At 44.6% G+C, this 23,762-nt stretch overlaps 1 protein-coding gene across 1 annotated transcript in view; it reads left to right on the top strand.

Annotated features, from left to right (window-relative positions):
* Positions 1-11,715: 11,715 nt before the first annotated feature.
* The window catches only part of MRAP2 (melanocortin 2 receptor accessory protein 2), a 57,067-nt gene continuing 45,020 nt past the window's right edge, over positions 11,716-23,762 (top strand). Inside the window, exon 1 of the mRNA XM_004580422.2 lies at positions 11,716-11,833. The gene's annotated coding sequence lies outside the window, so the exon portion shown is untranslated. The remainder of the gene's footprint in view (positions 11,834-23,762) is intronic.

Here is a 23,762-nt window from a genome sequence, read left to right as displayed (position 1 = left end):
TAATCAATCCCACTGTGATATTATGGGCAAAGCTGCATTCTTTAAGAAACGTCAAAGAACAGTTAATAAGAAAGCCCTTTGTCTTGAATATGAGGGATAGTGCTCAAATTCAAATAATGTCATTATTTGGATTTCTAAACTCAGTTTAATCTCAGATAATCTTAGTTACCAGTCCCTGAGGCTGACATGCAGCCCACACAACCCCCTCTTCTCCTTCCCCCTCTCTCTTCCCTTTTCTTTTTCCCTGGCTCTCCCTGTCCTCCATCCTGCCCCTTCCCTGCTCTGGCAGCCCCCATCCTGCCACCATGGCAGATGTGTCCCTTCTGGCTTTGGCCCTCTTCACCCCCACTCCTGTTCCTATCCTGTTGGAATAAAAGGCCCTCCTAATATCTCAGCATGTGTGGTGTTTTCGACTTAAGGTAAAAAGGACTTGGCTGCAGGAATAGCTGCACGTTAATAACATTAAGAACTGTAAGAACTTTAAGTTCGGGCCTGGTGCTGTGGCCTAGCAGCTAAAGTCTTCGCCACAAATGCGCCGGGATCCCATATGGGCGCCGGTTTTAATCCCAGCTGCTCCACTTCCCATCCAGCTCCCTGCTTGTGGCCTGGGAAAGCAGTCAAGGACAGCCCAAAGCCTTGGGACCCTGCACCAAAATGGGAGACCCGGAAGAGCTTCTGGCTCCTGGCTTAGAATTGGCTCAACTCCAGCTGTTTGCAGCTGCTTGGGGAGTGAATCATCAGACGGAAGATCTTCCTCTCTGTCTCTCCTCTCTGTATATCTGCCTTTCCAATAAAAATAAATAAATCTTTTTTTAAAAAAAGAACTTTAAGTTCATTTTAAAACCTAACAGTATCAGCTTTGGATCCATTCTAGCCTAAGGTACCACTTGAGGTGTCAAAATGATATGTGCAACGTGAACCACTTACACAGACCTGTGTACATTATATATTCAGCTTCATAGCTGGCTGGATTATGACAAGGAAACCTGTCCACAGAAAGTCACAGATTCCAGATCTGTTTGGAAAAGCAATCCTAGGCAACCTGGTATGCACACGGAACCTATGATTACCAAAGGACTCTCCCACTGATAATTCAATGACTTGTCTTGGCAGAAAACTCATCTTGATCAGATTACAGTGGGTCACTCACTTTTTTTAAAGTTTTAGTTTTTATTCTTATTGTAAAGTCAGATATACAGAGAGGAGGAGAGACAGAGAGGAAGATCTTGCATCTGTTGATTCACTCCCCAGGCGGCTGCAATGGCTGGAGCTGAGCCGATCCAAAGCCAGGAGTCAGGAGCCTCTTCTGCGTCTCCCACACGAGTGTAGGGTCCCAAGGCTTTGGCCCATCCTTGACTGCTTTCTCAGGCCACAAGCAGGGAGCTGGATGGGAAGCAGGGCCCATATGGGATCCTATAGTGTTTAAGAAGAGCACCTTAGCTGCTAGGCTATGACCCTGGGCCCCACCAACCTTCTTGATTGCTTGAGGTAACCACTGCCCTCTTAATGAGAATGAATGGCAGACCTGCTGCTTGATTATGTGCTTCCCAGAGTTGAAGCAGCTGCTCACAGCCTGCAGGAACCCCACTCTAGGGAACCCACGTTGACCACCAACAGCCGACAGGCCACAGCATGAGATCTCGCCAAACAGCAAGCCAGCCAGCAACTGCTTTTCTGTTGGAGTTTAGAGTGCTTCTGCCTGGAGATTTTTTTTTTTCTTTCCTCTTTGTTTTTTGCTTGGTTCCTTTAAATTCCTCAAGTAGCCACCATTACTCATAAGTAGGAAGCAATTCATGCCTGGAGAATCTGAGAATACTTGTGGGCACAGAGAGGCTTGCTTGGTGACATAAGTGTCATAGGGACAGCTGTGGCATCTCCTGGAAAATCACCTGGTGTCATAGAAAGGCCTTTAGGAGCAAAACCCATCCAGGCCTGAGATGTTGCTCATCAGATGTGGGCCAACCTCAAAGCCACTTTGCTTTGTGAGTCTCAAATTGAAGCAAAACCAGTTGTAAGACAAGAGAAATATAATTAATGTCAGGAAGTAAATTTCTGTTGCTTATAGTGGGGGCATAACAAAGGTCACAGGAAATGTGTGTCATGACAACACAACTATATGCATAGATTTCAACGCTAAGTTTCTGTTTAAATCTGAGAGGTAGAGAGATGGAGAGAGACTGAGAGCTTCCATCTGCCAGTGCACTCCCCAGATGCCTACAACGGGCCCTGGCTGGGGCTGAGTGTTGGCAGGAACTCAGTTACTTGAGCCATTACCCTGCCCACCTGAGTCTACACTGCATTACATTTGATCCAGGAGCTAGAGTGTGGCCTTGAACCTAGGTACTACAATATAGGATATGGAGGTGTCTCAACCACTTGACTAAATGCCCATTCCCATTTAAATGAATTATTTAATTGCTTAAAAGGGGGGGGGGATGAGAGGAAGAGGAAGAAGAAGAGGAGGGAAGAAAGGAAAAATGGAGAAGGAAGGGACAGGAAAGGAAGGGAAAAAGACAAGGATTTTCTATCAGCTGGCTGTCTTCTATCAGCTAGGGCTGGACCACATTGAAGATGGAAGCCAGGAATTCATTACTCATCTCTCATGTGGTTATCAGGGAACCAAGTACATGAGTGATTATCTGTTACCTCCTAGGGTATATATTAGCAAAAAATTGGTTTGAAAGCAAACTTGAGAGTCAAACCCAGGAATCCTAATATAGATTGTGGGTATCCCAAGTGGAATCTTAATGTTGCATCAAATGCCAATTCCCATTCTAAAAAAATTGTAAATAAAATTTGCTAAACAGTAGTAGGGGTTGAGGCAGGAAGGAAAAAAAATAATTTCAAATATTTGTGCACCATGGCAGGTGTTGTGGCAGAGCACATAAAGCTCTGGCATCCCATATGGTAGTGAGTTTGAGTCTTGGCTACTCCACTTCTGATGCAGCACTCTGCTAACGAGCCTGGAAAAGCAGCAGAAAATGGCCCTAGTGTTTGGGTTTCTGCCACTCACTTGGGAGATCCAGATGAAGCTTGGTTCTTGATTCAGCCTGGGTCAGTCGAGACTGTTGTGGCTATCTGAGGAGTGAACCAGCTAGTGGAAGATATCTAACTCAGCTTTTCAAGTAAAATAAGCAAAATGCTTGACAAATTTTTAAAAATTTTGGAGCAATATAAACTTTTCTTAATTCAGTTTCTCATGAACTTTTTGAAGTACTCGTGTAAACCACCATGTTTATGCTATTTTGTTATAGAGGCAACTAAGAATATGTCACATACTATGTGTGCTCATGTATATATATGTGCAAGCAGGTAGAACACATATTGTACTTTAGGTACAACCTAATTTTGCCCTCCATTCATGAGGGTTTGAGGAGGGAGGGAGCATGCTGCTGTCTTTTTATTAGCATCTTATTCTATACTGAGTCCTGCTAGAGATGCACTGTGGAAGTTGTGTTTGCAGTTCATTTTCAAGGCAAACCATGTCTGTGATGTCACAGGTAACTATTTTTGGACCAGTGGTAGCAATAAAAACTCTGGAAAAGTACCAGAAAACTAAAGGCCACAATTTAATTAAGTAGAAAATGTTAAAATGCACTGAAAATTAATCCTGCAACTCCCAAAATAATCAGTGCTTTGAATATCAGACCTTTGTTTCTCCGAGGCATCAGTTCTGTGCATTTTGTCAAGCATCTGTTATCAATATACAGGTATTTATTTTATCCTTTATTTGAAGTCACAGAATGTCATAACTTTCTTTTTTTTAAAGGTTTATTTTTATTACAAAGTCAGATATACAGAGAGGAGGAGAGACAGAGAGGAAGATCTTCCATCCGATGATTCACTCCCCAAGTGAGCCACAACGGGCCGGTGCGCGCTGATCCGATGCCGGGAACCAGGAACCTCTTCCGGGTCTCCCACGCGGGTGCAGGGTCCCAATGCATTGGGTCGTCCTTAACTGCTTTCCCAGGCCACAAGCAGGGAGCTGGATGGGAAGTGGAGCTGCCGGGATTAGAACCGGCGCCCATATGGGATCCCGGGGCGTTCAAGGCAAGGACTTTAGCTGCTAGGCCACGCCACCAGGCCCAGAATGTCATAACTTTCTAATACTTCTAACATGCAGTAATTTCAGGAGAAAAGTGGGATTTAAAAACATAAGTGTAGAAGTCGATTGATATGTGTTGAGGTTATCCACTATAAAATATTGATAACGTACATGCTATATTCCAAGCATGGAGTTTTTAAAAAAGGAGTAAGATATAGTATGTACCTTTTAGAAGAACCTTATAGCTTAGACTTTAAGTATATATACGGTTGGCTTTTATCTTGGCAGGTAAGATGCCTGTGGAGATGCCCATTTCCTCTGCTGGAGGGCTTGGGTTCAATATCTGACTCCAGCTTTCTGATGGTGCACACAGTGGGCACCCATGTGAGAGATCTGGACTGTATTCCCAGCTCCTGGCTTCAGCCCCAAGCTCCTTGACTCAGTTGTTGGTAGGTGCTGGTCTAGCCTGTCCTGTTAATAGTCGCCTAAGAGGTGCTCTCTGGGATACTGGATGGGAGTTCCCCTCACTCATCCACAGTGGGCCTTCCCCTGAGGCTGCACAGCAGTCCATCTCTTGGCCCTGGGCCTTCGTTCAGGAACATTCCCTACCGCCAGATTTCTTGTGTCCCAGCTAAACAGAATGATTTGTCATTTGTACACTTGATATGAAAATGCATATTATACACTTAATGTATTATCAAGGCACTTAGTAATTATATTTCTTATTAATAAACAGAAATTTAGGATTTTTAAGTAAACATAATGATAGGGAATTGTTACTGGTGTATGTTTGTGTAACAGCAAGGAACTTTTTTGCTGTTTGCTGTGCACAGACTTGGCTTCACTTTTAGGCTCAATCCGCAAGAAACACTCTGCAAGCCCAGTTTAATTTATAAATAGGCGTTTATTACAAAGAGTAAGCAGAATATACAAGGACAACAGACATCAAGGGAGGAAGAAAAAAGGCAGAAGAGATAAAGGAGTCCGCATTAATTACCAGTCTGAGACCACCACCAATCTCATCACTGATGTCGAATCTCTCCTACAACCGGGTACCGCGAACAGCACCGTATCAGCGGGTAAAAACAACACTGTGAGGACGGGCAGACGATTCAGGACCCTGTAGCTGCTGTGGCTGCTGCTGCTGCTTCAGTCTTAGGCCCTCTCTTATGCACCTTTACACAAAGGTGGCAATCCACCAATCCACCAACTATGTTTCCATACCTAAGGCACATCTCCTCCTGGACCTTGGCCAGGGATCCGGGGAGGAAGCTATGCCTGGTGGCATTTATCTTGCGCCACAGACATTCTGCATTCCATACCTCGGGCAGCTGGCCAGGCTCCCAGGGCCAGCTGGAGGGAGGAAGGTCATTGCTTGTGGTCATCATGGCATTACTTATGCTAAGGGTGCTTGGGACTGGACCTCGTGCAAGCCCATCTCAATCTTGTTATCCTCACAGTTTGCTATTATCCATAACAAATACTTGCTTGCAAGTGTGGACATTGCTGGCTCTACCAATCAGTAGACATTTGAAAAATGAATGTGAACATGTGGAAACAACAACTGCTGTTTATATCTGCCATCATCGCAGAAATCCTTACAGTAGAACAAGGATCTGGAGACTACCCTTTGAGCAAGAGAGTTAAACATTGTGTGGCATCTACTCAATGAAATCTTGCCACCATTAAAATTTGAGGATTATAAAGATTATATGGTAAACACCTACAAAGTCAGGGTACTGGGCCACATTTTTAGTACAGTGGTAATGGTTTTGCTTAGGATGCCTGAAGCCTGGGTCAGCACCTGGGTGGGAGCCATGGCTGTGCTCCCAATTCCAGATCCCCTCTGATGTACACCACAGGAAGCAGTAAGTGATAACCGATTCCTTGCCACTCGCATGGGCTCCTGGCTTCCGCCGGGCTGTTGCAGCATTCAGAGAGCGAACCAGCAGGTGGAAAGTCTCTGTCTCTGCCTCACACATAAATAAAAAATTAATTGAAAAATATAAGGGTACTTCAAAAAGGTTTTGTAAAAAAACAATTAAAAGATAAGTTTACTTGGATCAAAGTTTTGATACCTGCAGTTTTTTTTATAACATTTTCCATAAACTTTTCGTTAGAAACACTATGTATGGATTTCAAAAATTTTTATCTGATAAACTTATTTTTAATTTCATTTTGTTATGAATTCTTTGAAGAACTTCATATAATGGAATTGCATAAAAGAGTAAAGTTGCAGGTGTCACATGATTAATGCATAAACAGTCACATTTTACAAAACTTGAAAAATCAAAATACCGTTTATTATTGGTTGTTTATGGTATAAAGTCATAAGTAATTTTCCTTTCTTCTCAGTTTTCTATGAAGTGCTGACACTGCCTTTGAAATAAAACATTTAAAAGTTTCTATATTCCAATATTTATCTATGATTTTTTGCTTTTGTTATATTTATTTGAGAAGCAGAGACCTAGATTGCAAAGGAGAGATAAACAGGCAGAGAGATCTCCTAACTGCAGTTCAGTCCCACATACCTGCAATGACAGGCATGGGACCAGGGCTGAAGCTGGGACCCAGGGACTCAATTAGGTCTTTCCTGGGAGTAGCAAGAGCCCAGTAGTTTGCGCCATCGCTACTGCCCAGGGTTGGAATTAGCAGGAAACTGAAAGTCAGAGCTAGAAATTCAACCTAGGTATTTAATACAAGAGATTAACATCTTTTTTTTTGGTATTTTTAAAATTGTTATTATTATTGTCCATGATGTGGTTTTGTAGGTATGGGAATTTCCCCCTCTATCCTTCCTACCATTTTCCCCCATATTATTACAAACATATAGCCCTTCAACAAAAGTCACCAGTTCAACATTCTGCTATTTAAGTGTATCACAGCATTATAGGTATTAGCAATGGTGGAAAATCTTCCATCATATTGTTGAGGTATATTTAGCACTTTCATCAGGAGTCCTCCTTTTATTTAGGAGAGCAGAGAGCATCTCTTCTTTTTTTAGATTTATTTTTATTGGAAAGGCAGATTTACAGAGAGAAGGAACGATAGGAAGAAATATCTTCCACCTGTTGATTCACTCCCCAAATGGCTGCAATGGCAGAATCTGAGCTGATCCGAAGCCAGGATCTTTCTGCAGTCTCACACATGGGTGTAGGGTCCCAAGGACTTGGGCAATCCTTTACTGCTTTCCCAGGCCATAGCAGGGAGCTGGATTGGAAGTGAGGTAGCCAAGAGAAGAACTGAGATGACAGTGTTTGCAAAAATAATTAGCCTGTTGAGCCACTGCATTGGCCCCATCAGTCAAAATGCTCCTCTTTTAATATTATGCACAAAGATGCACACACATCTCATTATTTATCTTCTTCAATTCAAACCATTCCTTAAAAAAATATACACTTTGGTGGAGCTAAAAATGTTGAGAGTAGCATTATATCAACTTGAGAGAAGTATGGTGACTGCTTTCCGCACCAGTACCTTCTTGTCCTAGTTCAGCACTGGTCTCCTCACCTGCAAAGAGGGGACATCAGTGACAGCCATCACTTTCTCTGATAGCAAATGGAAGGGAAAGACTGGTCTTTACATGTATTTTCTAAACATGTATCATCGTCAGTGTAGCAAATGCCACAGTTATTACAGAGTACAGTAGTGAGAGCAGCTGAGTCTAACAGTTGTAACTGCTCTGATAGCCACAGTTTCCTAGGTTGTTTCTAGGGATAAGTATGATAATATTTGCCAAGTGTTTGGCATAGCCTGGGGGAATTGCTCTGAGAACTACCAGATTCTATTCCAAACTAACTGTAAAATTCCAGTGGATTAAAATTGAATGCATGCGTGTGTGTGTGTGTGTGTGTGTGTGAGATTATGTGTATGTGAATAAATGAGAACTATCAAAGAAGTTGCTAGAGGTGCCAAGAGTGACAGGACATGGCTCAGAGTTGAGTGCAGCCTTCCCCACGCAAGGTCACCTGCTGACTTTCTGCTGCTGAGTGGTGACTTCTTTAAGCCAAGGGAAAAACAAGGAGGGTAGGAAATATGCTGAGAAGGTTCTGGACTAACAGAGCTGAGGACACTACAGACATCTGGTGAAAGCAAGGCAGATGGGAACCCATCCCCATTTGGGCTCTGAGATGGCCTTTGTGGGATTCCAGCTGAGCCAGTTTGGGTTTTATGATTGCAGGCACACGTGGGCTAGATTATAAACTGATACCAGAAAACGATGTTTTGACAATAAGGGTAGTAAGGGCAAAACTCTGTGGAGGCCAAGGGACCAGGAAGGGAAAGGTGACCTTCAAGGGCAGATGAGGCCAGACTAACAGGCTAGTTGACTAAAAGACTAACAGGCTAACAGAGCTCATACTCCTCCCTCCCACACTTCCACTGCCAGGGGTTGCCAGGCAGCCATGGAGAAAAAACGGGGGGCATGAGTACACAAGGAGCGACGCCCACATAGCTGTAACTGCAATGTCAGAGATGGCCTCAATGTGTTTTCCCATTTTGGAATAATTCCAGCATGCCTTTTGTTGCCTGTGATTCAATTAATGGAGTAATAAGAAGCAGAGGGCTAGAACAAACCCCCCCCTCTCTCTTCCATTTGCTGCCAGAGTGGATGAGCCCCAAACCAATAAATTGAAGTTTCCTCATTATTATGTGATAGTAAATAAGAGTCACCCAGAATTCACTGAAAATGCACAAATTCAATCTTGAAGAAAACAGAAGTGTTAGAATTTGGAGCAACCCAATCACTGTGGGGCTGTAGTTTCTTCCTGGTGCACCGTCTGCCTCTGGTGGTGTAGCAAGCATCCAAGTTGACATTTTAGAGTGGCTCGCAGCTCCATCTTCCTGATGGAAATTGAATGCCAGACACGAGCTGAAATGCTTGGATGTTTTGTCTGGTGTTCCGTGGGCGGAACTCTGCAGTTCTCCTGGGGGAACAATAAGATCAGCAGCAAGAGGGAGGTGCCAAGTAGATACTTGAGTGACAGAAAGGAAGGAGATACATTTTATGAGGAGAGCCCCTGAGAGTGAGCTCATGCAGGAGTGTGGTGTACCCTGACAAGGGTTCCACGGCATGAAAAGGGGAGACTGGCAAAATGAAAGCTGTGGACATTCGGTCAAGAGTAATTGTGCTCATCTTAAAAGAGCAGAGTGCAAAACCAAGACAAAAGCAAATGAAATCCAGGTTGTGCCAAAGGTGAAGAAAGGCAAAGATTGCAAAAGAAAAAAAAAAAAGCAGTAATCCTAAGAAGCAATGGATGGAGAGGACGATCGTTACTGAAATGCAAGAAATTTGCAATGGCAGCATGACCAGCTACAGCCTGTGTGTTCACTTCCCAGGAGCCTCAGGGTTTGTTTTTTTTTTAATACTTGCCCTCCTGTTTATTTTCTGAAACTTAATTGAGTCAATGGGGAAATTGGATCCTTGAATTTAGTTACATTTACTGCTCCCTTGCATGGTTTGAGCTAGCAGGATACCTGCATCTCACTCTGTCTGTCTTTCTCTGTGTGTGTCTCTCTCTCTTTGTGTGTGTGTGTGTGTGTGTGTGTGTGCGCGTGCATGTATGGCTTTGCATACAATGTGGGTGGAAGATAGACAATCCTATTCCCTAAACAAAGTCCAAAGTACCGTTAGAGGTAGCTGTGTCACAGCATGTATTTTAACATCTTAAGACAGTGTCAAATGTTCTTAGTGTTTCCTTTACGTGGCCTTTGCCTTATTGTAGGACACAATAACTGTTAGGGATGCATCCATCTGAGACAGGTCTACATTCTATTGCTTCCTGTTTGGTTCCTTGGCATAGGTCCTAATCAACTGGAAGCATAAATGGAGCCCTCTCAGGACCTGGGCCAATGCTGAGCCCTGCTTTCTGCAGCCCACCAGCTGCCAGCTAGTCTGTTGCCAATAGGCAATGCCAAGCCCATGTTCCCCTATTTCCTCTCATTGCCTTGTATTCCCCCTGCCTCCACAGTGATGCATCTGAGGATTATTCCAGTTCATTGTGTTTCCAAGTTTTTATAATTACTCCAGTGCTTGGGAACATCCTGGATATACTTCATGTTGTGCATCCATTCCTGTGATAAACTGCTCAACTAATTGGCATCACCTTGAAAAAGTGAAAAATATTTAATTGTGTTTCTCCTTATTCCTCTCCCCCTAACAGAACATTGTCCTGGCCAGAAAAGCCTAGAACAATGCAAGTTATTCACCAACTGAATGAACACATGATTTTCCAAAAGGATGACCCAGATCCTTTCCCTGCAGAAGTACTCTCAATTAATTTTCTTACTATTTTCTCTATTGTTTTATCAATTATTTCCTCTCTCAACTCTATCTCCAAATCTCTCCTTAAGGATCCTGGTTATCTATAAACATGTTTCAATCTCTCATATGAAACAAATGAATAATGACAAAGTAAAACAAGCACAACTTTACTCCTGACTGCATTTCATTGACTCATTCAGCAGGTGTTACTATGTCTGCTATGGGCCTGGGTCTGAGCTGGTTCCTGGTACTGGATGCAGACAGAGCAGTTGCTGGTTTTATGGAGTTGGTGAAAAGATCTAGATGATAATATACAAACAAGAAAGGCTGCAGTGCCACTTTAGCTAGGCCTTGCCATTTGGTGCTTTTTTGGGAAGACCTCCCAATGACCCTTCCAGTCGCCGAATTTGTGTTGGGTCAGCAGAGCGAGGGCTGGGTTTCACCACACAGCTTGAGTCTTTAGCACTATTACTCATTTCTCCATTGGGTTCCACCTTCCTTGGTCCATCTGTTTCTTTAGTTGATCCTTCTGATGGCAGCCCTCATTTTGTGTCCTCAGGAAGTAATTTCTCCTACTATCATAGCTTGAACCACACCTCTACCCTGATGAATGTCAGTGGAGATCTTCAGGGCTCCACTCCAGTATTCCTAAGGTCTGGCTTCCTGCTTGTGGGGCCAGTGCAATGTCATAGGACACCAGCCTTACAGAGTCCTGTCCCTTGGGAATTAATGCTCTCTTCACCCTCCCTCAATTCTTTATGAAAACTTCACTCACTCCCAAAGGTTATGCCATTTCCAGCCGTTCTCCTTTCCCCCTTAACCCAAGGCACTCTATCACGGCGCACTACATTTCTTTGTTATGTTTATCGTCTCTCCCTTCTTTCAATATAAGCACTAAAAGGCTCTGTCTTCCCCAGAACCGAAATACAAGTCTGAACTCAACAAACATTTACAGCAGCCCGCAGGCCAGGAGCGACCCCTGGTCCAGTCCTACCCGCTTGGGGACGCAATTTCTGTCTGTACCAGTGGGCAAGAGGAGGGACTGAAAGCCAGGTAGTAATGTGAGCACGTTAAGAAAGACCCTGGTGTTAATCGAACTTTAACCCAGCATGGGCGTCGTTGATAAAGCTAGATCCACGCCGCTCCACGCCTTCTCGCTTAGCTCTGGAGCTCCTGGTACCCAAAGCTGACCCGAGAGACCCTCTGCAGAGTGGGGTGGGCACCCTTTTGCCGAGGCTCGCGTTTCCTTTCCTCAGGCTTCTCGTCGCGCGAGCAGAAAGCGGCTCTACAAAGCTCCCCGCCTCTTGGCTTCGGCGCGCTGGGGCTGGACCGCTTTCCCAGCGCCCCGGCCCGGCCCGGCCCCTCCGCCCAGCGCCCAGCGTCGCCTCCGAGGCGAATCGGGAGCGCGCGTCCCCGCCGCACCGCAGCGCAGAGAGCGACTCGCCCAGCCCCAGGCAGCCGGAGGCGGCGGCTGTGGCGCTCACGCACCTCGGAGGAGCCGCGACCCGCGCAGAGCTCGCCAGCCGGTAACCGCAGGCGGGACGGGGCATCCAGGGCCAGCAAAGCCGGGGAGCCGGGCGCGGGCCAAGGGGGCTGGTTTTGAGTTGGGCTAGAGGGCGGGAGAATGGGCTTGGAGGAGAGAAGTGGATTTTGAGCAGGTCCGGGGGGGGAGCGTATGGAACCAGTGGGGGGCACCCAAGTTTAAGCCGGCTTCTGACATGCCTGTGTCCCGCCAACGGGGATGGGGGCGTCCGCAGCGCTTGGTAGCTTTGGGGCTTAGCGGGGCTGTCCTCCTCGCCTGGCCAGGGTCACACCTTCTCCCGCAAGGTGAGAAAACTTTCCTGGCTCCGGCCTGCAGGGTGTCCTGCCACCGGGAATCCTTCTGGCCCGGGGACTGTTTTCCCTCAGAAGGGACCCCTTGGCAGTTGTACGCTCCCTGGGTTTGGACCGGGGAGCCTACGTACAGCTCCTCTGTCTGTTGAGGGGGAAATTGGCGTCTGTATCCCCATTTCCTTTGCAACCAATCTATGTGTTAATGGAGGCAGGCGCAGAGCAGCCTCATTAGAACCCCGCCGAGGCTTGGTGGTTTGCACGTGGAATCTCAAGGACTGCTGTGGCCCTAATCTGCTGACAACTATCCTCAGACAAGGTGTTTTTTTTTTTTTTTTTTAAAGAAGCTTGAGGGGAAGCATCTTTGAGGGCGCTGTCTTACAGAAGCTAGTTTTTACCCAAATCCTCAAAGTTTCTACCTTGCAGGTGAAGAAAACTGGGTGGAAATATTAAAATATTTAAACCGCCTGCCTCAGTTAACAGTGAGGAATAGCAGTCTGGAAACTGGGACAATGAGTCTAGTGTCATTTAGGTATATTACCTAGAGCAGCTCACCACCAGCAGGTGCGGGACAGTGGTCCAGACAGGCAAGGACAAGGCTGGTGGACTGCGGAGTCTTGGTGAGCTGAAAGGCTCACAACAGGGAGTTTATTCCACGGAGAAAAATCATCTAGCAGGTGGTGGAAGCTGCGCGGTGAAGTAGTTGCTCCCAGGTGATGTCTGTTTTTTCAAGTTAAGAAGGACAGCCCACATAGGCCCCTTTGACCTTTTAAGTGGCTCTGTTGAACTTTGGGCTGGATTGTGCAGGCATCTCAGAGCCGTGAGTGCATCTGCAATCAACTTTACACAGGCTTGAAAGAGGAGAGCAGAGGCAGGAGACTTTTTAGAAGAGTATCGCAGAGCAAATTCCTCATTTAAGAAAAAGAGTTAAGACCACCCAGGAAAGCACCTGCAGAGATGGTTTTGGCAAACTTCTTTCCCCTTTTGTAATGATCTACTGGGCTATGGCTTGAGGCATGCCGTTTCCATTGTTTTTATCTCATTAGAATAGAGATGTCAGCGCAGTGAGTTGCAATCTCATTTTTTTTTACAAGTTGAAATTAAGTGGAAGAAAAAAAGAGTTCATTGCATGAGAAAGGGTAGATAATGTTTTGTGAAGGGAGGAGTTCCCAGATTTTGACTCAGCTGATGCTACTCCACCTGTCAGTCTCACCTCTCTCTGTTTACCTTGGTGGTGGTCATTTATCTTGCAAGTCCCATGTTCAATTCCTTCTGGAAAATGTAGCTTTCCTCCTTTCTGTTCTGGCCAATAGGAGCTAAGATACTTTGCCAATCAGAATTTGTTTCTGAATAAGTTTTTAAAAACAAATTTATTTTAGTTATTTAAATATCTTCCATGTGCTGGTTCACTCTCCAAATGACCACAGTAGGGGCTGGGCCAGGCTGAAGCCAGGAGCTTCATCGTGGGGCTATCTTTCACTGCTTTCTCAGGTGCATAAGCAGGGAGCTGATTGGAAAGTGGCACAGCTGGGATGTGACCCGGTGCCCATATGAGATGCTGGCATAGCAAGCAGCAGCTTTACATGATGTGCCACAGTGCCAGCCCCAGTCTGCTTTAGTTTTCACAGCAAGGTGACTGTTATTTTCATTTTATTAGCAGAGGTTTCCCCTGTCAGAGACCAATGGGTAAGTCTGAATCTTTGACCCTCTCCTGTCAGTGGACAGTCTGAAGTATGTCTGGCAATCATAATTTGGAAATCTCTCCCATGCCTAAGGCTACAGAGCTAAAGAAAAGGTAGAGGACAAAAGAGCTGTGTCCCTGCCCTTCTTGGCATCACTCACTGGGAGGCACTGAGGGAGATGCTGATTAGAGTTGTGGCAGCGACCCATTGGGGAGGGTTGTCTGGGAGATGTCTCAACTAGAGAAAACCATACTAGAATGTTGGGCTCACTGGAGGGTTAAAAGTCCAGTTCTACAATTGAGTCCAGAGAGATCATTTAAAAAGTAGAGGATGGAGCAGTCCTGGTAAGCAGCAGTTCATGTGAAAGACAAAACAACAAAAAAGCCCAAAAAGCTCTAGGGTGTCAGTAGACCATGAGTGAGCCATCATGGGCAGGAGTTGCCTCAGCAAGCTTGGGTTGCGTGACACAGATGTGCCTTTCCTTATGGACAGCTGTGTGGACCAGGTTGAGTGTCTGGCACCATTATGCATGTTTTACAATTTTAACTTAACCATTGTAAGAAGTCCAAAAAGTAGAATTGTCATTACCACCCCATTTAACTGTAGCCCAGGGGACCTAGTCATGGTTACAAGGGATAGTAAATGGTGGAGTTGGAATATGAACCCATGCTCTTAGCCACCACCGTTTGTGGTGGCTAAGACCTCCTTGTGGTATTTGGATCATTGGAGCCCAAGCAGCCTCCGCTCCAGGTTATGCTCTGGGCAGCACCTTTATAAAGAGCAAGGGCCATCTTCAGAGTTCCAGGTGAGGGTGACCTAGGTACTGAGGACTTGGACACCATGCCATGTGAGGAACAGAGTACATTCCACCTGGCAGAGGAACAGCTTTGGCCAGGTTTCCAGGCCAGTCCTCAGATAGCCAAGCTCAGGAAGGAGGTTTGTCTCCATAGCAAAGTTAGAACCAGTGGCCATTCTGGGGCTGGGTAATCCTCTGTGAGAACTGCAGAGTGGGCAGATTCTGCACATGGAGAGGGTGGCCATGGAATTTTGTCTCTGAAAGCTCCTCTCTGTTAAAAATATAGAAGTACAAATGAACTTCAGAACCATGTCAGAGGATCTGGCATTGTGGCATAGTAGGTTAAGCTGCTGCCTAAAACACAGGCGTCCCAAATGGGTGCTGGTCCCTGTTCTGGCTGCTCCAGTTCCCATCCACCTCCTTGCTAGTGATCTGGAAAAAGCAGTGGAGAGTGGCCCAACTGTTGGGGATCCTGCCACTCACATGGGAAACTCAGAAGATACTCCTAGCTTCCACTCGACCCAGTGATGGACCTGTCTTCTTCCTCTCTCTCTTTTTAAAGATTTGTTTATTTTTATTAGAAAGTCAGATATACAGAAATGAGGAGAGACAGAGAGGAAGGTCTTCCGTCCAATGGTTCACTCCCCAAGCGGCCACAATGGTTGGAGGTGAGCTGATCTGAAGCCAGGAGCGAGGAATTCTTCCGGGTATCCAATATGGGTGCAGGGTCCCAGAGCTTTGGGCCATCCTCGACTGCTTTCCTGGACCACAAGCAGAGAGTTGGGTGGGAAGTGAGGCTGCCGGGATTAGAACCGGCACCCTTATGGGATCCCAGCCCATTCAAGGTAAGGACTTTAACTGCTATGCTAACACGCCGGGCCCTTTCTCTAACACTGACTTTCAAAGTAAATGAATCCATAAACAAATCTTTACATACTACAGTGTCTGGGCTCAATCCCCAGTGCCAGTTCTGGATTCTAGCTTCGCTGGAGGCAGGTGGTGGTGGATCAAATACCTGGGGTCCTGCCACCTGTTGGGGAGACCAGGGTTGCTTTTCTGGCACCTGCTTTCAGCCCAATCTGTTGCAGTTATTTGGGAAGTAAAGTAGCCGGAGGAAGATGTCTCCCTTATCTGTCTCTTTCAAATGAAACGAAGATACAAGTAAGCAAAATTTTTAAATATAAAATATTAAAAACTAGCAAGCTGTATGTTACACATCCTTCTGAGGAAGGAAGACATAGAGGAACAAGTAGAAAGGAAATTGTTAGCTTGACTAGAGTGCAAGAGAGTCACACTTCAGAGGAGTAGCTTATCAAATTAAGCCATAATAAACACTTGAAGGAAAACACCCACCTCCACAAAATTACTTGACTCTTTTGTTCATGCTGGAAAACAACTTTCTCATGTGGTTTTCTGTTTCCCAACTCAGGACTTATCTTTAAACATCAGCATAGCAGATTATCAGGGAAAATGGATTTTTGCTAGGAAATGGGGCTTGCTCAAGGCTTCATGACTTTGGAGATCAACTTGCAGACTGGTAGATGATGCTATGTTTTGGCTGATGTGAGGGTGCAAAGTGAGTTTTTTCCAGGACTGGCATGTGAGTAGTGCTTTGTCCTGTTGGAAAAATGGAAGGCATATGCTTTTGTATCTCCTTTGTAAGCATGGTTCTTCAGCGCATTAGAGTGTGGCTGAGATGTGTGATCAGAAAGCAGAAGTTGAGAGAAGCTGTGCTGCTAAAATTGTAGAGATGAGAGTCTGGGATTAATAGTTGGTCGTGTTTCTCTTAAGTAAGAACACCTATGTATTTTTCTCTGATGAGAGAATATTAGTAAACTTTCATAACAGTTCAAGTGAAAATAATGTATAAGCCTCCAGTAATTATTCTCAGTGGCACATTTATTTTTCTTGTTCATGTTCTTGAGGGCAAAAACAACAGTTAATCAAGAAAGAAATATTAGGAGATGAGTAATAGGTGTGGTTGTAAACATTATCTGTTTTTATGCAAACCTTTGTGTAGATTATTCCAGAAAACATAGGTCTGTCTTGGGTGAGAGGGAAAGTAGGGAAAGAAATAGAAACTTAAAAAGATCTGGGAGCTGTTTCATGTGAATCTATGACATATTCCTACCAGTGCGTAAAAGTTTCTTTCAAATTACCCTAGTGGAAGAAGAAAGCTAAACCCTATTTCTAAGAGTCCAGAGAAGAGGTCAAAGGTACCAGCAACTAGTTTCTGTTGATCTTAAACACATATCCATTGATTTAATATTGGGAATCATCATCTAGGTCAGCTTGTAAGCTCTGCTCCAGGAGGCTGAGCCAGGTGTGTCTAGGAACTTGAGTCCCTGACTTCCTCAGACCTTGGTAAGATGAGGTATGCCACTTTCAGTTCCTCACTGGACAAGGTTCCTCTCCAGCTTTCTTCTGTCTAGCAGCATTCCTGCAGGTTACAGGGTGCCGAGTCTTCAGTCTTCGCTGCCCTTGTTGGACAAAGCTCTGGTTTGTGCATAATCATCAAGTTGTGCTAAGGGGGAGATAGGTGAGGGCAGTGAAGAAAGTAGAAAAGAGATCCCCCTTCATTAAAAAACCCCTGACCCAAGAAGATAAGATAATTGGTAAAAAGCTGTGCTTTCCTGTCCAGCAATTAAATAAACCACAGCTTTAGCTTGCATTTATCTTGCTGTGGAACAGGGTTGGAAACACCTGGCCCTCGCTTTTCCATTTGCTTGTCAAGAGAATGATTCAGCTGGGAGCTGTAGAGAACTCTGTGTGCTGCTTGGAGACAGATACCACGAGAGAGAAATACAAAGTAGGCTTGTTTGGCAAGTCATCCTGAAAGTGATTTAAGGTACAGCTTGTCCATTCCCCTTGGTCTTATTGTGCCAAGTGTTTCCAGATCTCCACTAACTACAATTTAAAAGGTAGTTAATTCCATTGGAGGATGAAAATGGTCTGATTTTAAGGTTTTATTCCACCTGTCCCTGATAGTGTAGAATAGCAGCCATGTAAATCAGTCTGAGAGGCATGTTCTCATCTTCAGGGGATCTGACATTGACATGAGGGGGTCAGACAGTCCATAGATTGGATCTGAGAGAAGACGCAGATCCCTGTGGACTGACTTGGTCGGACGAGTCTTCCTGGGATAGGATGGAATCTGAACAAAGGACACAGAAATCCAACTTGGGGTGCAAAATAGATGGCCAAAGGCTCAGAGGACCGTCCAGGATGGGTTCCAGGTTCTTGTATCATAATGAGCCCTCCCTTTTGCTGTGATCGTGCTGCATCCACTGTGGGTGTTAATCAGGCTTCTGTTGTCCCTTACTTATGCATGTGCTTACGCGTGTATTTGAGAGAGTGACGGGGACGATGGTTCCAGACACAAGCTAGAATTCCTGGAAGGCACGAGGCTCTGCCTTTGTAACCGTCCTGGACTGTTTCATGGTTAATTAAGTTCAATGTGTTTAAAATAGTCTGGTTGATCTGGATTGATCCACACTAATTTTAGTTTGTTCAGAAGTAGTGTTCTTTCTTTTTGAAGAGTATGCTTTTAGGAATACATGCAGTGGGATAAGTGAATATTTTGAAATGGTTTTGTTTCAAAAAATATATTTGTTATTTTGTTACAGTAAGAGTGGATGGAATAAAATCATTTTAATGGACTTTCTAGAATGATTCAATTCATCAAAGGGAACATCATTTTCCAAAAGCTGATTTCATCACCTATATTAATTTTCTAGGGCTGTCATAACAAAATATAACAGCGCATTATTATTATTTTTTTCAGTTCTAGAGGCTAAAGGTCCACAATCAGGTTAGCAGGCGGTTTCTTTCCCAGGTCTCATTGCTTGGCGTGTCAGTAGCCTGGCCCTTACTGCCTCTTCATATGGTCATGCCTTTGTACCTGTACACCGTAGTATCTGCCAGTGCTTCTCAGTCTTCTGATAAGGACACACATGAGATAGGGTGTGAGCTACCCTGACGGATTTGCTTTAACTTAACCACCTCTTTAGATCCTATCTCCAAATACAGTCGCATCCCAAGGCACTAACTTTAGGACTTCAAAATGCATAGTTTGGTCCTTAGCAGTACCATATCCATATTGTATGTACATTATATATCTACCCACATTTCTATTTTTATTTTTAATATATTTTTATTTTGAATTTTGAATTATGTGGCACAATTTCGTATAGGCTGGGTCTACCCACAGTTTGAAATGTTTTTATTTAGAGAGAGTGGAGAGAGAATGAGAATGAGCAAAAGCATTCTGCTCTCATCTGCTGCTTCACTCCCCATTTGCCGCAGTAGTCAGGGCTGAGCCAGCCAGATTCAGGCATTGGGAATCGAATCCAGATATCTCATGTTGATGACAGGAACACAGTTACTTGAGCCATCATCACTGCCTCCCAAGGTCTTCACTAGTGGAAGCCAGAATTTGGATCCAGAGCAAAATTTTTTCTTCTTTTTCCTCTTCCTCCTCTTCTTCTTCTTCTTCAATAAAGATTTGTGCTGATTTATTTGAAAGCCATAGAGAGGTAGAGAGATGCTGGTTCACTCCCCATATGGCCACAATGGTCAGGACTAGGCCAGGCTGAAGATAAGAGCTAGGCACTTGGGCCATTTTCTGTTGCTTTTCCCAGGCACATTAGCAGGGAACTAGATCAAAAGTAGAGCAGCAAAAACTTCTAATAGCAATCTTATGAACTGCTGGTGTGTCAGATAGTGGCTTATCCCACTGTGCCACAGCACTGACTGTGCGAGCCATGTTTCGAACCTAGGCACAATAGCATGGGAGCAGGGTGTCCTCACTGCTGGGCTAAACTCCTCCTGCCATACATCCTTTTTACAGATAGGTCTCCTCCATTGAGTTTGTGATGCAAATAGGAAACTTCATGGCATTTTATTACAGTTTTGTAGATCTGGGAAGAATTTCAGCCCTTCCCTTTCAGGCCTTTCCCTTTGCTTTCAGAGTTGGTGGACGTTTTAGCCCTAACCAGTAGCTGTCATGTGGATGCAATGGACAGAAGCAATGGCAAAGGCTAACTTGCTGTGAAAACATGGATGTCAGACTGTTAGCCCTTTGCTGTCACACAGGAGACTGCCTTCATGGAGAAATTCTGTCTCTCACTACCTGAAGGGCACGTAAGATGACTTATGATGATAAACAATGTCTGTGAAAGGAATTGCTTTTAAAGATTGCCCTGTGTGTTAAATTAAAAATGTTGGCAACCCTATTTGCCAGAGTTTGGAGCCTCGTGAATGAGGTGAAGATACTCCCTCTTTTGTCACTGGACAGTCACTAATGTATATGTAGTCCATGAGAAGGACCTGGAAGCTTTGGAATAATACCCTGTCGAGGAACTAAGTAGGTTAAGGACAGGGACTACAGAGGGAGAAGCTGAGATACAGGCGCATTTGGGAAATAGCTGGTGTGTTTCCAGGACTAGTCAGGGCACAGTGCAGATTCAAACCCTGTACCTGACTCCCCCTAGGGTGGGGAAGGCTGATTCTCCACAGCCTGGTTGTAGTATTTCTTGTACTTAGAAGGAATTCCCACAGGAATCTTGCAAGGAGCGAAGCTGAGTCGTGGAAGGCTGGCCAGACAGGAAGGCATACAAGGAAGGTAGCCAGCTGTTTCAGCACCATCTTTGATTCCCTTGGGTCCTGTTTGGCTATAGAGTTCTCAGTTACCCTTGCCTCAAGTGTGGCAATTAGGAAGTGCTATTGTTATTTAGTTTCATGTTTTAAACAACTTCTGGAACTCTATTTTAGCAAAATCTTAATAATGTAAAATTGACATTTTTCAAAAAAGATTTATTTATTTTCATTTAAAAGGCAGATTTTATAGAGCGGGAGAAGAGATAGAGGTCTTACATCCACTGGATCATTCTGCAAATGGCCAGAGCCATGCCAATCCGAAGCCAGGATCCAGAAACTTCTTCAAGGTCTCCCACATGGTCCTAAGGACCTGGGCCATCCCCTGCTGCTTTCCCAGGCCTTATGCATGGAGCTGGATTGGAGGTGGAGCAGCCAAGACATAAACCAGTGTACATACGGAATTCCAGTGCTTCAGGATGGAGGATTAGTCTATTGTGCCACTGTGCCAGCCCCTAAATTGACCATTGTTTTTAGTATGCAATTCAGAGGCATTAAATATATCCACATTACTGTGAAACCGATCCAGTTGTTCTCCATTGTCCCAAACTCAAACTCTATACCCTTCATGTAGTAACATCCTAGAGCTCCTAACCCTCAGCTGCTGGTAACCACAATTCTACTTTCTACCTCTATGAACTTGATTATTCTGATGTAAGTAGAATCATGCAATGCTCACCCCTTTGTGTCTAGTTTAATTCACTTAGCATAATGTTATCCATATTGAAGTATATTTCAGAATTTCATTCTCTTTCAAATCTGAATAATATTCCATTGTATATGTATACCATATCATCCATCAGTTCATCCCTCAAAGGGCCTTTGGGTTGCTCCTGCCTTCTGGCTATTATAAATCATGTCGCTGTAAACATGCATGTACAAATACCTGTTTAAGTTCTTGTTGTCAGTTCTTAATTTCGTTTGTATGAAGAAGTGAAGTTGCTGCATCCTGTGGTCACTGGGTTTCTAAAAGAATTTTAAAAATGTATTTGAAAGGCATATTTACAAAGAAAGGGAGAGAGACACAGAGAAGCAGCTCTTCCATTTACTGGTTAATCCTCAGGTAGCTAGAACTGGGCCATTTCAAAGCCAAGAGCCTAGGCCTCCAGCCAGGTCTCCCACACGGGTTGCAGAGGAACAAGCACCTGGGCCATTTTCAGTCTCTTTCCCAGGCTCATTAGCAGGAAGCTGAATCAGAAGTATAACAGCTGGGTCTAGAACGGACATGCTTATGGGATGATGCGTTACAGGCAGCGCTTCATCTACTGTGCCACAGTGCCAGCCCACTCCATGGTAATTCTGTGTTAATATTGCTGAGGAATGTCTACACTCTTCCATAGCAGCTGCACCATTTTACATTCTCACCAGCTTCTCTGCAGCCTTCCAATGCTTGTTTTTATTCTAATAAGGTTGTTTCCTTGCTAATTGCCATCCTAATTGGTTTAAAGTGGTATCTCATTATGAAGCATTATTTTTTTCATAGTTGTTTCTTTGATTTAACTCTTGGTTTTAAACATGCTTTTATTTATTTATTTTTTAAAGATTTATTTATTTTTATTACAAAGTCAGAAATACAGAGAGGAGGAGAAACAGAGAGGAAGATCTTCCATCCGATGATTCACTCCCCAAGTGAGCGCAACGGCCGGTTCTGTGCCGATCCGGAGCCAGGAACCAGGAGCCAGGAACCTCTTCCGGGTCTCCCACACGGGTGCAGGGTCCCAAAGCATTGGGCCGTCCTCGACTGCTTTCCCAGGCTACAAGCAGGGAGCTGAATGGGAAGTGGAGCTGCCGGGACTAGATCCCGGCGCTTTCAAGGCAAGGACTTTAGCTGCTAGGCCACGCTGCTGGGCCCTAAACATGCTTTTATTAAAGGCTTAAAAAACAAGGAGAAACCAAATCAACAGTCATTGGAAGCCAGGAAACCTGACTGTAATAGGGGGTTGACTTGGGATTGCCCTGGTGCCCCAACCTGCCTACCTGTTTTTTAAGGAAAGGTCAAGTAACACAAGGACCAGAAAAAGTCAGGAGTCAAATCTATCACTTCACCATGGGACTGGCCTCACTTTGTGGTGGTAATAGGACATTGTTGTTGGAATACAAGACAAGCCATGTTAGCACTCTCTGACGTGAGTAGTGGGGTAGAAGAATAGGTCCCATAAATTACACTATACTGCACCTTTGCCATGATTCCATGCTCGTTAGGTAACCTTCAGATCTTAGCTGGTTATTTTCTTCCTTAAAATCCAACATCCGGGAGGATTGGATAAGAAAGGTATGGTTCATCTACTCCATGGAATACTACTCAGCTATTAAAAAAAACAAAATGCAGTTCTTTGTGGCCAAATGGGCCAAACTGGAAACCATAATGCTAAGGGAAATGAGCCAATCCCAAAAGGTTAAATACCACATGTTTGCCTTAATTTAAGATGATATGATGTTATGTATAACATGTTATGTTATGTATGTTATATGTTGTGTCTAAACTAAAATTGAAATGTCAATGAGGTGGTCACAGAAGGTGGTTAAGAACTAGCATTTATTTTTAACATTGGTTACTCATTACTATGTCAATTAATTCCATAATGATGTAAATTTTTGCTGATGGTATGTTGGAGCTTTTAATTGATTGGGATGATACTCTGCTGGCTCTCTCTTCAAACCAGAGAGGGTATACCTAAGAAGCCATTGAACTTGACTGGACAGTAAGATGCTGGACTCTATGTTTGGTATATGCTTGCAATGAGGGAATCTCAACTGAACTTGAACTGTGGTTATGCAACAAGGTGGAGGAATCCACCATGGTGGTTTGGGGAGGGGTGGGGAGAATCCCAGTACCTATGAAACTGTGTCACATAATACAATGTAATTAATGAATTAAAAAAAAAGTCCAACAACCGGGTGTTCTGGTTGTAAACGAGTCTCCCATGCTTGATCAGTGTGACTCAGTTTATTTGGCCTTTGTACCCCTGGAAGCCTGAAAATCCAGCTGCCTGCATCTGCAGAGCTGAGGACTGTGGTGCTGTCATGTCCCACCTGGGCATTGCGTGCCTGTTCCCCCTCCTCCATCCCACACACTCTCTCATCCAGGGCCATGTTTGCTGTGAGTCAGACCTTGTTTGGAGTCTCAGGACTTTCAGACCCTTGTAACCCGAAACTGTATGCTGAGCATTTTGTGTACAGCAGAAATGATTGCACACAGTTCTGGTGGCTGGGAAGTCAGATGAGGACACCAGCAGCTTTGGTGTTTGACAGGAACTCTCTGCTTCATAGATGGAGCCTTGCTGCTGTGTCCTCACGTCGTGAAAGGGGGCATGGTATCTTTCAGGAGCCTCTCTCCTAAGGGCGCCAATCACATTTGGCGACAATATGATTGAGCCTGAGCCTTCATGACCACATCACCTTCCAAGGGCCTCATCTCCTAAGGCATGACATCGCATATTCATTTCTAGCATATGGGTTGGGAGAGTGGGACAACCAGCATTCTTAGCTTAG

Source organism: Ochotona princeps, chromosome 1 (genome assembly GCF_030435755.1).
Source record: "Ochotona princeps isolate mOchPri1 chromosome 1, mOchPri1.hap1, whole genome shotgun sequence".
Classification (NCBI taxonomy): Eukaryota; Metazoa; Chordata; class Mammalia; order Lagomorpha; family Ochotonidae; genus Ochotona; species Ochotona princeps.
Note: the sequence above shows the minus strand (reverse complement) of the source record. Positions and strands in the feature narration are given on the sequence as shown.